At 54.7% G+C, this 14,118-nt stretch overlaps 2 pseudogenes; one reads left to right on the top strand and one right to left on the bottom strand.

Moving 5' to 3' along the window:
- The first annotated feature begins 3,054 nt into the window (after positions 1-3,054).
- Positions 3,055-6,963, top strand: LOC136125188 (patatin-like phospholipase domain-containing protein 7; annotated as a pseudogene).
- A 137-nt stretch (positions 6,964-7,100) lies between these two features.
- Positions 7,101-10,865, bottom strand: LOC136125186 (NADH dehydrogenase [ubiquinone] flavoprotein 2, mitochondrial pseudogene; annotated as a pseudogene).
- Between the last annotated feature and the right edge of the window lie 3,253 nt (positions 10,866-14,118).

Genomic DNA, 14,118 nt, shown 5'->3' with positions numbered 1-14,118 from the left:
TTCTGCTCCCTGACTTCTCCCGGTGGGATTTCGGAAGAGACAACCCTCTCTTACTGTTGCCCTTCCAAGGGACCTGGGAGCCACAGGGTGAAGGCCCTAGACGGGGCTCCTCCCTGCGGCACAGAGGCCAGGTGAGCAGAGCTGGTCCTCAAGTTCACCACACCCCAGACCAACACACCCACCTCCAGGGCTCAGCCGCACTGCGGGGGAAATCCTGTGCACAGGCCACTAGTGAGGGTCTGGCTCACAGCCTGTAGTGGCCACGCAGCCCTCCCCAGGTGCTGGAAATCCCTGCTGCACTAGGCCTTTGCCCGGCTGCCCACACTGGCCCTTGACTGGCTGGGGGAGGAGCCCGGGACTTGGTTGCAGTTCTAGGTTCCTGGGCAGCCACACGAGGGCTATTTACAAGAGGGAAGGGGCTCCGATTGCTTGTGAAAAGAGCTTCTCTCCATGGAGAACACAGTTTCTCGTCAGGGTTTTCCTGTCAGTGGAAGCATAATTTAACGCGGACAGGAACCTGGGGAAGGGCTGGGAGGCACTGCTTTGCCCGTGAGCATGAGGTGGTGGAACGTGTGCCCTCCTTGGAACCGGTCTCTCTTCTTTTGTTTCACTTTTAGCCATGGAGCAAGAGGGGGACGCCGGCCCAGAGGTGCAGAACCTGAGGATTCCAGAGAGGAATCAGCCTTAAAATCCCCAGTTATGGCCACTTCTGGACAAGGAGAAAGGGTCCTTTAACATCTGCCCCGCAGCAACTCCTTGAAGCCTGCTGCATGTGGGGGTGGTGTGTAGGGCCTGTTTTCCCCTTGTCAGGGCTGCGGCCCTCCCTCCTCTTCCCCAAGGTCACTCTTGTGAGTTCCTGCCTCCCCTTAGGAAGTCTGCTTGCTTTGTCTTAGGGCCTTTTACCCGTGGAACATATATATCCACATTACAAGGGCCTTTATCTCTAAACCAGAAATGTAGATGCATTAAAACAACCGTGAAAAGCTGGAAAGTCTGAGATGCCTAACCACAAGAGACTGTATAAATAGGCCTGGGGCATCCCCGTGACCCTTCCTGTGGACAGCCCTGGCTGCCCCCCCGGGGGTGGCTGAGCTCGGAGAGACACGCTTAGGAGGAGGGTGCTCATCTGCTGCCTGGTGGATGTCGTCTCTAGCCAAGCACGCAGTCTGGGCCAGGGGGGCCTGGATGCCTCACTGAAGCAGAAGCTCCCACTGCTTCCATCTGCCTCCTGAGCTGAGTTCAAAGGGTTGAGCTTTCTGAATCACTTCCTTATTCTGTCTCGATGCGACATTCTGCTTTTGAAATGCTTTTCTGAGCGCATTGATTTCCTTGGGTTTTCTGGCATCGATGCTGTGTGTGATCCTGGCTCTGAAGGATCAGGCAAGCTGCTTTAGTTCTTGGCACTTGTGTAGAAACTTGAAGGGATTAACAAGTCCCCCCACCACTCCCCCAAACCCATCCTGTTCCTGGCTGCTTGGAAGGAGGTATGTGGGTACCGGGAGGAATGGAGTGTAGCTACTTGTTTGGCTGGTTTCTTCAGCTTTGGGGGGAATCTGCCAGTATCCTGTGTATGGGCGGCCCCAGCCGTCTGCCCACTCACCATTCCACACTCACTGTTCTCTCTTTTTGAAAATTTATTTATTTATTTTTGGCTGCGTTGGGTCTTCATTGCTGTGCCCGGGCTCTCTCTAGTTGCGGCGAGCAGGGGCTACTCTTCGTTGCGGTGCGCGGGATTCTCATCGTGGTGGTTTCTCTTGTTGCAGAGCACGGGCTCTAGGCGTGCGGGCTTCAGTAGTTGTGGCATGTGGGCTAAGTAGTTGTGACTCGCAGGCTTCAGTAGTTGTGACACACGGGCTTAGTAGTTGTGGCTCACGGGCTCTAGAGCACAGGCTCAGTAGCTGTGGTGCACGGGCTTAGTTGCTCTGCAGCATGTAGGATCTTCCTGGACCAGGGCTCAAACCCGTGTCCCCTGCACTGGCAGGCAGATTCTTAACCACTGCACCACCAGGGAAGTCCCTCACTGTTCTCTCTTACCTTCCTTTCTCTCTCCCTGGGGTCTGGGCTTCTGAAGCCCCTTGTTAACTCCCTCCCTGGGAGCCCTTCTCTGCTGTGAGCTGGTATTTAATGCTCTCAAAATCCAGTTGGCTCCTTAGGGTTTCCCAGCACTGCTGCTGTGTGGGCTTCTGTCTGCCCCGAGGCCAGCAGCACGTGGTTCTGTTGGTGACGAGAGGGCACTGAGAGGTGGCCTTTGTACCCACTGTGGCCAGAGGAGCAGGAAAGCTGAGGATTTAGGATTCAGATGCGTTAATGACGCCTGGAGCATTTGTTGTCAACACAGCATGGCTGCTGGCCCTGCCCAGCCATGCCGTGGGTGGCGCTGCTCCAGAGCAAGTGGGCTCAGGGGACCTCAGCGTCCTGGAAGGTCGCTTCTTTCTGGAGGTCTCCAGGGCTGCTGACTTGTCCCTGACCCACAGCTCTGTTGTCACTCCCTGGGGAGCCAGGGCCGTGCCCATCCTGGCCCTTCCTGACTGCAGCCTTCCCCCCTAGGCGTGCTTCTACCTGGCCACCCTTCGGTCCTGGGGTCTGCAGCTGACGGAGCAGCGTTCCCAGTCCACCAGGTGACCACCTCACTGCCCCCGGCTAATGGGCAGGCCCCAGAATCAGTGGCCTACTGCACCCTTGGCTGCCCTGGGTCCTTTGTGTCCAGCCTGTGTCTGGGCTTGGGAGGGGCCTCATGGCACCTTGCTGACGGGTGCTCTATCTGTGACCTCACCCAGCTAGCTGGTGGGTGTTGCAACTGAAATCCTCCTGGCCCTGGCCCTGGACCTTATTGGCATGACCATCTTTTTTTTTTTTTTCTTGCGGTACACGGGTCTCTCACCGTTGTGGCCTCTCCCGTAGAGGAGCACAGGCTCCGGACGCGCAGGCTCAGCGGCCACGGCTCACGGGCCCAGCCGCTCCGCGGCATGTGGGATCTTCCCGGACCAGGGCACGAACCCGTGTCCCCTGCATCGGCAGGCGGACTCTCAACCACTGTGCCACCAGGGAAGCCCGATGACCATTTTTGTGTATAGAAGGGTTAACTGATTCCGTGAGTATCTTGCTTCAGACTTTAGCCCTAGGGGGATGGGGAGGAGGGCTTGAAAGGGTGGGGGAGGCTCGGGTGGTGGCTTTTGTTGGAAACTGCTGGCCTGTCCACGAGGCTGAGCTCGTCGGATCCATGCAATTCGAGTCTGTTCTGAACTTCCTTGGATCACATTTCCAAGAAGAGTGAAGTCCCGCTTCCTCTGCAAGGGTCTGTCGCAGCCCTGGGGCGAGGTGCTGTGTCACTGGGGGCGGGGCGGGGCCGGCAGGGGCAGGACAGCTCAGTGTGTACACATGGCCGCCTCGCGGGTCCCAGCCGTGCTCAGGCAGCCCCTTGGCTCCCCTTGCAGGACAAGGGCAGCCCACTCCTCAGTACAGGTTCCAGAAGAGAGACAGAGCGATGCTCTGCGGCAGGAATATCATGAGGAAGGTAGCCCGTGCTGCAGGCCCAGGCCTCCTCCCCTCAGAGGTGTCGGCACCGCAGACCTGTGCCTGGGGGCTGTGCGGCGGCTCTGGGGCTCGGGGAGGGTCTGGGGAGGGCATGGCTGGGCGGAAGCATTTGGGAAGGAGGCCCCGTCACCCCGTGAGGTGAACGTGAACTGGAAGGGAGGACAGAAGCCCCCCGCCCGGAGCATCCCTGACGTGTGGTGGGTGGAGGGTCCTGGCTCCGGTGCTGAGATCGCTGGTCCAACCAGGATTTGGGGCCAGGCTCCGCGAGGGGGAAACTGCAAGGCCTCGCTTGCCAGCGTCAAGACCCACCTTGGGAGGAGCGGCCGCGTCCAGCCCGTCCAGCAGCCGGGCCCCTGCGCCCTTCTCCCCTTAAGGGCAGGAGGTCTCAGCAGACTGCCTGAGGCTGCCTGTGCTTCAAATGCACGCTTGAAGCATTTGCTGATATTTAAAAATATCTTCTCTTTGTTACTTTCCTCGAGTTACACAGTCGATTCATGTTCTTCGTGGGTAAGCTTGAGCTGTCGATGGGGAGTCACGTGGGTGTCCTCACGTGGCTCTTCCTCCTCAGTGTCAGGCGCTGTGGGAGGCCGGTCGGTTGGGGCTGCTCTGTCTGGCGGGCGGGCGCGCAGGGACAGTGGGCGGGCCCCCCGCAGGCTCGTGCAGGGCCACGTGGAGTGACTCCCGGCAGGTCTCAAAGGCACTCAGGCGTGTGTGGTTGGGTGGGGGGCTGTCCACTGGTGACCCTGCCGAGGACTGGGCAGCGGCAAGCTGGACCTGGGCTAAGGACAGGAACGTGGTCCAGTGAGGCCAGGACGCCTGGGAGGGAAGGAGGGGTTGTGGTGACCGCCCACCGACAACCACAGCTGGCACCGTGGGGCAGATGCAGCTCGGGAGCTAGGGGACAGCAGGGGGCAGTGGCTGCCCGGTTCCCGGCTAGGAGCCGGGCCCTCCGCGCTCCCCGGCGCCGCTGTTTGGGGCAGTCCGGTGGGCCTCGACTGTGGGGGAGGGTGAAGAGCCTTCCAGACTGGGAGGACTGTGCAGGCACTCGGGTTGTCGTGTGTGCCAGCGTGACAGGTGTGGGGTGGAGAGCATCAGCCTTCTAGGCAGAGAGGACGCAGGGCTGAGGACTCAGAGCTCTCAGAGCATGGGCTGTCTGGGGACATGGCCACGCGGTATCGCTATCATCAGCGCCAAGGATGGTTCCCTGTGTCCTGGGCAGGTGAGCAGGGCGGGGCCGGGCTGGGATGCTGGTGTCGGGCTGCGGGCAGGCCAGGTCCTGAGGGCTGGGACCGACCCTGAGGCTGAGAGCTGGATCCACCGGCTGCAGGGTCCAGACGTGGCCTCCCCCTTTCACTCTGCAGGTGACCACACTCCCCCACGTGCTTGTGGGGAACACAGCTGCCCCCCCGCAGTGGGTGAGGAAGAGGACCAAGGTGCTGTCTTTGGCCAAGAGGTACTGGGGGTGCCCTTCAGACTAGTCACGTCTCAGCTGCCCTCCCCAGTGGGCGCTGGGGAGGCCGCGGACGTTGTGCCGCCCGTGGCTTCCCTGCCGTGGAGTTCACGGCGCAAACACCGTCTGCGTTTGAACCCCTTTGGGCTTCTGCTCCAGGTGCATGTCTCTCTGCTTTGTAGCATCCTGCGTTTCAAGAAGGAATACCCCACCCTGCAGCCAAAGGAGCCCCCGCCCTCCCTGCTGGAGGCCGACCTCACGGAGTTCGATGTGAAGAATTCTCACCTGCCGTCAGAAGTTTTGTACATGCTGAAAAATGTTCGGTAAGAGAGAAGTGGACACGGGAGGCCCGCCATGTGCCTGCGGCTGTGCCCCGGGGACTGGCTGTCACCTGGCCTCCGAGGTGTCCTTTCCCTGTGGCCACCGTTGGTTGTGGCGACAAAAATAATGAATAAACAACCTATAATAGGAATAAGAAGAGTTTTATCTGAGCCAGACTGAGGACTATAGCCTGGAAGACAACCTCTCAGATAACTCTGAGGAACTTCCCCAGAGAAGCATAGTTTTTGGCAGTTTTATGTCTTGTCAGAACAAAGAACATTAAGCTAGTCAGGGATACATTCCTTCAAGGTTTCAAAAAAAACAGATCAGCAGGTACATGGTGAGTCAGTATGGCCTCGGCACCTGGGAAGGGAGTCTTATCGTTGAAGGAGAACGAGCATTGGCACCCTAGAAAGGGAGGCATTTAATCTTTATTTTTTACGTGGACGTTTTGTTGTTCTTGTTGTTGTTTAATATTTATCTATTTAATTTATTTGTTTTTGGCTGCGTTGGGTCTTCGTTGCTGCGCGCGGGCTTTCTCTAGTTGCAGTGAGCGGGGGCTGCTCTTCATTGCAGTGCGCGGGCTTCTCATTGCGGTGGCTTCTCTTGTTGCAGAGCACAGGCTCTAGGCGCACGGGCTTCAGTAGTTGTGGCACACAGGCTCAGTAGTTGTGGCTCGCTGGCTCTAGAGCGCAGGCTCAGTAGTTGTGGCGCACGGGCTTAGTTGCTCCGAGGCATGTGGGATCTTCCCGGACCAGGGCTCGAACCCGAGTCCGTGTCCCCTGCATCGGCAGGCAGACTCTCAACCACTGTGCCACCAGGGAAGCCCCGGACGTTCTTTACTTCTGGCCAATGTGTCCTTTAATAATTAAGCAGACGTACAATATGTGTTTGATCAGCCACAACAGGCTATTCTATCTAGTGAGCATGAAGTGGGAGTTAACTCATGTGTAAGCCAGAATGCCCGCCCCAGACCCCAATATGTGAACACTGCTTTCATCAGTTGGGAAGTCTTCTTGCCATCGGTGCCCTCCCAGTGGTGAGTGGAGCCTCCTCGCCGGTTCTTTCGTGTGTCTGTCTGCTTATCAGAGTGTTCACCTTCAGGGCGACATGGAGCGAGTATGGGAAGCGTGTGGCTGGATGGAAAATTGCAAGTCTGGTTCCCCATTTCTCCCTGGAAGCCCCGACTCCTCTTTCCAGCGCTTCACTACCTGCCCTCGTTTATGCATCTGATTCAAATTCATGCTCATGGCCTGAGAGTTCTCTGAGCTCATGGAACAGTAGCTGATGGAAATTCCTGAAGCTTAAGCTTCTGTCCTGCTGGTGCTTGTGCTATGGGCTCTGCAGCTCTTGAAAGCTCGCTCTGTGGTCTGGCCGTCAGGGACTGTGGCCTGTGTCCCTTCTCCCCTCCTTCCTGTAGGTGTCCCATGTGCACTGTTTCTTATAGGGTCCTGGGTCACTTTGAGAAGCCACTTTTCCTGGAACTTTGCAAACACATGGTGTTTGTGTAGCTTCTGGAAGGGGAGTACGTCTTCCGGCCAGGGGAGCCAGATACCAGCATCTATGTGGTGCAGGACGGGTGGCTGGAGGTCTGCATCCAGGATTCGGTGAGAGCCCTTGGGTGGGGCAGGGCTGGGGTCTGTTGTGTTTTCACTTAGAGGTCTTCCCCCTTTAACATTTGTTAAGTTTTCCATTGAAAAGTTAGTACCAATTTTTATTTTATTATATTTTATTTTATGTAGATAGGAGATTCATATTTTATTTCTCCAGTGGCATTTTTACGGTTGAATATAAATTAAAGGCCTGCTTGCCCACCAAAGCCAGGTTCTTTAGGTGGTTCAGTCAAAGAGGTAAGACCTCTGGCTGTGGCTCCCATGAGAAGCGTCCACTCCTTAGCCCAGGTTTTGGGATTTTGCCCGCCTTGAGTTCATCAATAATTTCTTCAGTATCCTCAGGTGTCAGATCCTCATAGTAGCTGTCATTTCTTTGAACCATTGGTGCATTTACACGGGCCCCTAAATATTCCATTTCTATAAGAGTGAAAAGTTTGTCAAGTGTAGTCTCCCTGACCTTTATTCCAAGCTTTTTCTGAGTGGCCTCCAGTATGCTGTCAGAGTTTCAAAGCATGCAAGGATGGTAGTGCAAACTTGAATATGATTCTTCCCAACTGGTTTTTGATTATACATTGTATAAAAAGCTGCTTCTTCATATATTCTCATTGGCGGTACTTGTAACCTTCTGCAGCCTTGTTCATAGCAGAGATGGGCAGCCATCCATTCTGCCTTTGGGCTGAATCCAGGACTGGAAGTACAGCTGCTGCTTTGTGCCCTTATGGGTAGTTTTTTTACAGTTGCCTCTATCCTCTTGTACTCTTCCAGTGTGAAATCAAGTGGAGTATCTGGATTATTCTCAGGAGTGTCTTTGTGCACAGATAAGCCTCCTCCAGCTCCATTTTGCACCACTGTCTTATGCAAATTTCCTTGTATGTCTTCCCCCCTGAGCGGCGAGGCCACCTGTGTAGGCCAGCACACCGCGGAGAGAAACATGGTGAGCCAAACTATGGGCCTTTGGAGTGAAAAATTTTAATTTTTTGTTCTTTGGAGGAAAAGGCACATTGGACCACAGCTGCCCTTGACGCAGGTGTGTCAGCTTCTGCTGTACAGGGGCTGTGCATGGTGGCTCACCTCTGCATTTCCCCAGACACATTGCAAGCACTTTTTAAAAATTAATTAATTAATTTATTTATTTATTTTTGGCCGTGTTGGATCTTTGTTGCTGTGCGTGGGCTTCCTCTAGTTGCAGTGAGCAGGGGCTACTCTTTGTTGCGGTGCGCGGGCTTCTCACTGCTGTGGCTTCTCTTGTTGCAGAGCGTGGGCTCTAGGTGCGCAGGGCTCAGTAGTTGTGGCTCGCGGACTCTAGAGCGGAGGCTCAGTAGTTGTGGCGCACGGGCTTCGTTGCTCCGTGGCATGTGGGATCTTCCCGGACCAGGGCTCGAACCCGTGTCCCCTGCGTTGGCAGGCGGACTCTCAACCACTGCGCCACCAGGGAAGCCCACATCACAAGCATCTTGCCGTGTCTCTCCCACTGCCTTGGAACCCCTCAGTGGTTGGGTATTGATCTATGATGATCAGTAGCACCCTTGCCTTATTTTGGGGTTTCAGGCTGTAAAAAGCTTTAACTCTAAGAAAATAATTCAGCTGGAAGCTACCTCTTTGTTTCCTGCCTTTGTTGACTTATATGCTTGAGTCACAGTTGCCAGGGGCACCTATAGACCCGGACTCCTGAGGGCTTGTGGGTTTATTTGCCTGCTGGTGGGTGACACAGCCTCCCGCCGCAGACACAGTGAACCCTGGACTGCACGAGGTCGCCCCCACCCCGGCCACGTGAAGTTCCCGCCTGCCGGGCCCTGGGTGGGCCCTGACCTCGCACAGCTCCTGCATGGTCTTTGGGCTGCTAGACCACAGTGTCGTCAGGGTACAGGTCTCACGTGTGTCGCTTTGTCTGCGGGTAACCTGGTGGGACAATTAGAAAAGGTGTGGCTTTCGTCCAGTCTCCTCGGGGCGGGGCCTCCATGTCATCCACCTGGCAGGCCTTCACCAAGAGGGCCGGAGCCTTTGGGCCAGATGGAAGGGCTCCTGGACAGTGAGACCAGTGCCAGGTTTGAAGAAGTTCACAGCGGTTCCCTGGGTCACACTGAGGTGAAGTTCCCATACTAAATCACCAGCATCATATGGTTTTCTTTTTCTTTTAATCCAGTGGAAAAATATGTCAAAGTGCTATTATTTATACTGGTGGCTAGGGTTTGCATTTCCCTAATGACTAAAGATGTTGAGCACCTTTTCATGTGTTCATTGGCCTGTTGTGAACCTTTTTCATTTGATGTAGAAATGATCACTTTCAAAAGCTTTGATTTAGAGCTATTGTTAATTTGTAATTGTGATAATTGTATCGTTGTGATATTTTAGAGATACGAGTTCAACTATTAATGGATAAAATGCTATGTTTGGGATTGTCTTCAAAATTTTGGGGGTATGTGTGTGAAATAAGATGGGTGGAGCTGGGTGATGGGAAGGGGGGGGGTCCACTGTGCTCTTCTCTCTACTTTCGTGTATCTTTGAAATTTTCCATAATAAAATGTGGTTTGTAAAATTAGCTCCTGTTGGGCTTCCCTGGTGGCACAGTGGTTGAGAGTCCACCTGCCAATGCAGGGGACACGGGTTCGTGCCCCAGTCTGGGAAGGTCCCACATGCCGCGGAGCGGCTGGGCCCTTGAGCCATGGCCGCTGGGCCTGCGCGTCCGGAGCCTGTTGCTCCGCAACGGGAGAGGCCACAGCAGTGAGAGGCCCGCGTACTGCAAAAAACAAACAAACAAACAAAATTTGCTCCAGTTAATAGTTTGATGCTAGATTAGTTGTATATAAACCAGACTTCTTTTCAGCTTCTGTTTTGGACCACTCTGCTCAAACTACGTCTTGTCTCACGTCCTAAAATTTGGACAGTTTCACTTGCATCTTCCATGGGTCTTTGACACCAGAGTCCTGGGGGTAAGATAGGGTCTCCAAGTTAGCTTGCAGGTGGAGGGCTGGCTGGCAGGGGCTGGGGACACCGGTTGCTGTAGCATGAGGTCTCAGGGCCTGCTCTTTGCGTAGTCAGCCCAGAGCTGTCGGCTGTAGATGGCCAGGAAGTAGCCGGCAGCTGAGGCTTGCAGAGGCAGCGCCTGGTGTCGGAATCACATCACTGCTTTCACCTTGCTCTCCGAGATACTTAGGGTCACTGAAGCTGACAGCGGCTTCTCTTTTCGAAAGTGATCCGTACTGCATGCAAGAGCCACAGAAGCAGGCTTCCTGTACAATACATCCTCTCCCATCTTGCAAACTTTAGCAAATTAAAAAACTTTTAACTCACTTTACTCGCGCAAAAGCCCTTAAAAGTAAATTACAGGTATTTTGACATTCCAACCTTAGATACTTGAGTCTGCAACTCTAAAAATTTAGAATATAACCAAAATAGCATTATTATATTTAAAAGGTAATTCTTTCTGGATATCATGTAAAGCAGCCCATGTCCAGCGGGCCAGGCACTCAGCATCACGTGATGACCCTCGGCTCTGGGGAAGGCCCTCGTGGCCTGCCTGCGGGCAGTCGTGGCTTCCCGGTGCTGCCCCGTGTTTCCCGCCTGGGGATGAGAGGAGATGCCATCCCGGGCAAGGTCCCAGGCCACGTGCCCTGCACCTGCCTGCAACCAGACAGCAGCCGCATCACCTTCCACTGCCTAGAGTGGTTTACAGCCGCGGCCGTCTTGACACCGTGGGTCTGAGGCAGCGGCCCCCGACCTTTCTGGTACCAGGGACTGGTTTCGTGGAAGGCAATTTTTCCATGGACTGGGGAGCTTTGGGGGGATGGTTCAGGCGGTAATGCGAGCACAGGGAGCGGCAGATGAAGCCTCACTTACGCTAGCCCGCCGCTCACCTGCTGCTGTGTGGCCTGGCTCCTAACAGGCTGCGGACCGCTACTGGTCCGGGGGCTGGGGACCCCTGGTCTAAGGTGCTTGCTTGGCGTCATGGTTTAAAGTGTGTGGTTGAGGTCTCTGTTCTTTCTCTGCCCCCAGGTTGTGACTCGCTGATTCACCTCTTGGGCGAGAAGATCCTGGGCAGCCTCCAGCAGGGAACTGCGACGGCTGGGTGCCTGGGCCTGCAACCTGGGAGCCCCGCCCACCCCGCTCAGAGCCCCGCCCAGAGCCTCTACTTAGGTTGAAACCCCCCTCACAGTGTTAGAACTTTTGCTTTCAGCCGTCAAACACGTTTAAAACTATTCCCTCATCCTGGTGTTCCAAGCTTCCTCCTGGTATCATTTCCCTTCTGTCTGAAGACGTTCCTTTAATAATAGTCCTTTTAGCGCAGGTCTGCTGGCTGCAGATTCTCTTAATTTTCCTTCATCTAAGACTGTCTTTACTTCACCTTCGTCCTGAAGGATACTTTATGCTGGATGTGCAATTCTGGCTTGACAGTCCTTTTATTTCAGCACTTTAAACATTGTGTACCACTTCCTTCTGGTCTTCGTTGCTTCTAATGAGAAATCCAGACATTCAGATTGTTCCCAAGTAGGTAGTGCATCATTTCTGTCTGGCTGTATTCGGGATTTTCCTTTGCCTTTACTGTTTGGAAATTTGATTTTGGAGTGCTTGGCATGAATTTCTTTGGGTTTATCTTGTTTGGGGTTCGCTCATCTTGAATCTGTAGGTATATATATATTTTTAAACTAAATTTGGAGAGGTTTCATCCTTTATTTCTTCAGATAGTCTCTCAGCCCTGTATTCTTTCTCCTCTTCTGGAAATTCACAGAAGCAAATGTTAGACCTTTTGTTATTGTCCCAGTGTCTCTGGGACACTGTTCGTTTTTTAATCTTTTTTCTCCATCTGATGTTCAGATTGAGTACTTTCTTTTTTTTTTTTTTTTTGCGGTACGCAGGCCTCTCAGTGTTGTGGCCTCTCCCATTGCGGAGCAACAGGCTCCGGAAGCGCAGGCTCAGCGGCCATGGCTCATGGGCCCAGCCACTCCGTGGCATGTGGGACCTTCCTCGACTGGGGCAGGAACCCGTGTCCCCTGCATCGGCAGGCAGACGCTCAACCACTGCGCCACCAGGGAAGCCCGAGTACTCTGTTTTGATATGTCTTCAAGCTCACTGGCTCTTTCCTCTGTCTTCTTGATTCTGCTCCTAAGGCCACCCAGAGAATTTTTAATTTCAGTTATTATATTTCTGCATTTGCTTCAAGACAGTCCATGACAGCTGTCTCTGTCTGGTTATGAGCACTGCTTTATTGCCTCGTCAAGGACTTCCAAATTCTGTGGCATGTTGTCTTTTTTTTTTTTTTTTTAATTTATTTTTGGCCGCGTTGGGTCTTTGTTGCTGTGCGCGGGCTTTCTCTAGTTGAGGCAAGCGGGGGCTACTCTTCCTAGTGGTGTGCGGGCTTCTCATTGCAGTGGCTTCTTTTGTTGAGGAGCACGGGCTCTAGGTGCGCAGCTTCAGTAGTTGTGGCTCGCGGGCTCAGTAGTTGTGGCACACAGGCTCTAGAGCACAGGGTCAGTAGTTGTGGTGCACAGGCTTAGTTGCTCCGCAGCACGTGGGATCTTCCTGGACCAGGGCTCGAACCCATGTCCCCTGAGTTGGCACACGGATTCTTAACTACTGCGCCACCAGGGAAGCCCACATGTTGTCGTTTTTGTCTGTTAATTGTCTTCTCCTGTTCAAGTTGAGATTTTCCTGGCTCTTGGTATGCCTGGTAATTTTGGATTGCATCCTGTATTTCGAGTATTATGTTATGAGAGCCTGGTTCCCATTTAAATCTTCTATTTTTGCAGACTGTCAATGTGCTTATATTCACAGAGCATGTCCTGGCCCTCTTCCTTGGGCTGTGTTTGAATGTTAATCTAATTCTCAAGGCCTTTGCAGTACTGCTGTGGTCTGCTGTGCTTGTGTGCTACCCAGAGCCAGTGTGCAGCCTGGGTGGTATGCCACACTGGATTCTGTTCTCAGAGCCTCTGCTGTGCGATCCTGGCCAGTTTCATGTATGGGCTGCTTGGGGGTGAAGCCAGGACTTCATACTAGATCTAGAGGACTCCCTTCTCCATCTCCCCTCTCTAGTGCAGGGAATGGAGAGCTGGGGGCTCCACCCCACTGTGTCTATCGCCCCATGCAGGAACTTGGGGCCCTGGAAAGCCTCCCTGGAGGCAGCACCCAGTGCGGAGGGGGAGGCATGGACCCCACTTGGCCGTAGCTGGGACGGGGCAGTGGCACTGCTACCCTTGTGGCATTAGTAGCGTGGTCTTCCCACAAGTCCTGGCTCGTCTGCACTCCTCTTCACGCCCCTCTGGGTCTCCTGAGAACTGTGTCCGGAGCCTCCGTGTAACTGGTGGCAGTGGTTAGGTGCGATATGCCGGCTCCACCTCCTTCTTGGTCAGAACCAGAACCTTCCACGTGCCTTTCTTAAAGGCTAAAAGAAAACTGTCAGAAGCTGGCAATAGAATCCCCCTCTGGTTCTGCCTCAGACAGAGGGTTCTAACGTCAGAGGTCACTGGGAAAGAGTGAGAGGAAGGGGATTCCCCACAGAGAAGCTGCCAGAAAACCGGTGAAAAGGGGCCCCCTGCTGCCTCGCATGCAGCTGCCAACTGGCTCACAGCCCTCACTTTCTTGCCCTTCCCCCAGGTTAGCTCTTAGGGGCCCCTCTCTCTGCCTTCTGCAGCCCCCGCTCTGGCTTCTGGGTCAGGCCTTGCAGGAACCCACGCTCTATGCCTCAGGACCCACCGCTCCTCCCCAGGGACAAGACCAGCAGACTCAGAAATGGATGCCCTTTCGGCAGAGCTGGACCCTCCTGCGTGGCCGGTGCCTGCACCTGGCACCTGGCCGTGCCCTTCCTGGTCGGGCAGGTCTGTGCAGGAGCTGGGCTGGCACAGCGGCCAGCCAGGGGGGCCAGGAAGAGAGCCCTCAATGTTGGGGCCCCAGAAGACTGGGGTCTGGCTGGGATGTGGGCGGCAGGAGGGGTGAGGCTGCCCGTTCAGCCACGTCCATGAAAACAGGAGGTGCCACTTGCCAAGCAGTAACTTTGTGTTGGGAATGAACTTCAGCCGGGGACGCTCGGACCGAGGCTGATGAGCTCGTGGGTCCACGTGCCCACTGCCTCCGTCCCTGCTGCTGTGGGGCTTCCTGGCCTCACGTCTAGAGAAGGGGAAGCCTGTGGCCTCAGGGACAGGCACCCCAGGACCCAGCCCTGACCAACCCTGGGTTGTTTTGTGCCTCACCCCGGGGTCTGGAAACCCC

Source organism: Phocoena phocoena, chromosome 6 (assembly GCF_963924675.1).
Source record: "Phocoena phocoena chromosome 6, mPhoPho1.1, whole genome shotgun sequence".
Classification (NCBI taxonomy): Eukaryota; Metazoa; Chordata; class Mammalia; order Artiodactyla; family Phocoenidae; genus Phocoena; species Phocoena phocoena.
The sequence above is the reverse complement of the archived record's forward strand: the minus strand, read 5'-3'. Positions and strand labels throughout refer to the sequence as shown.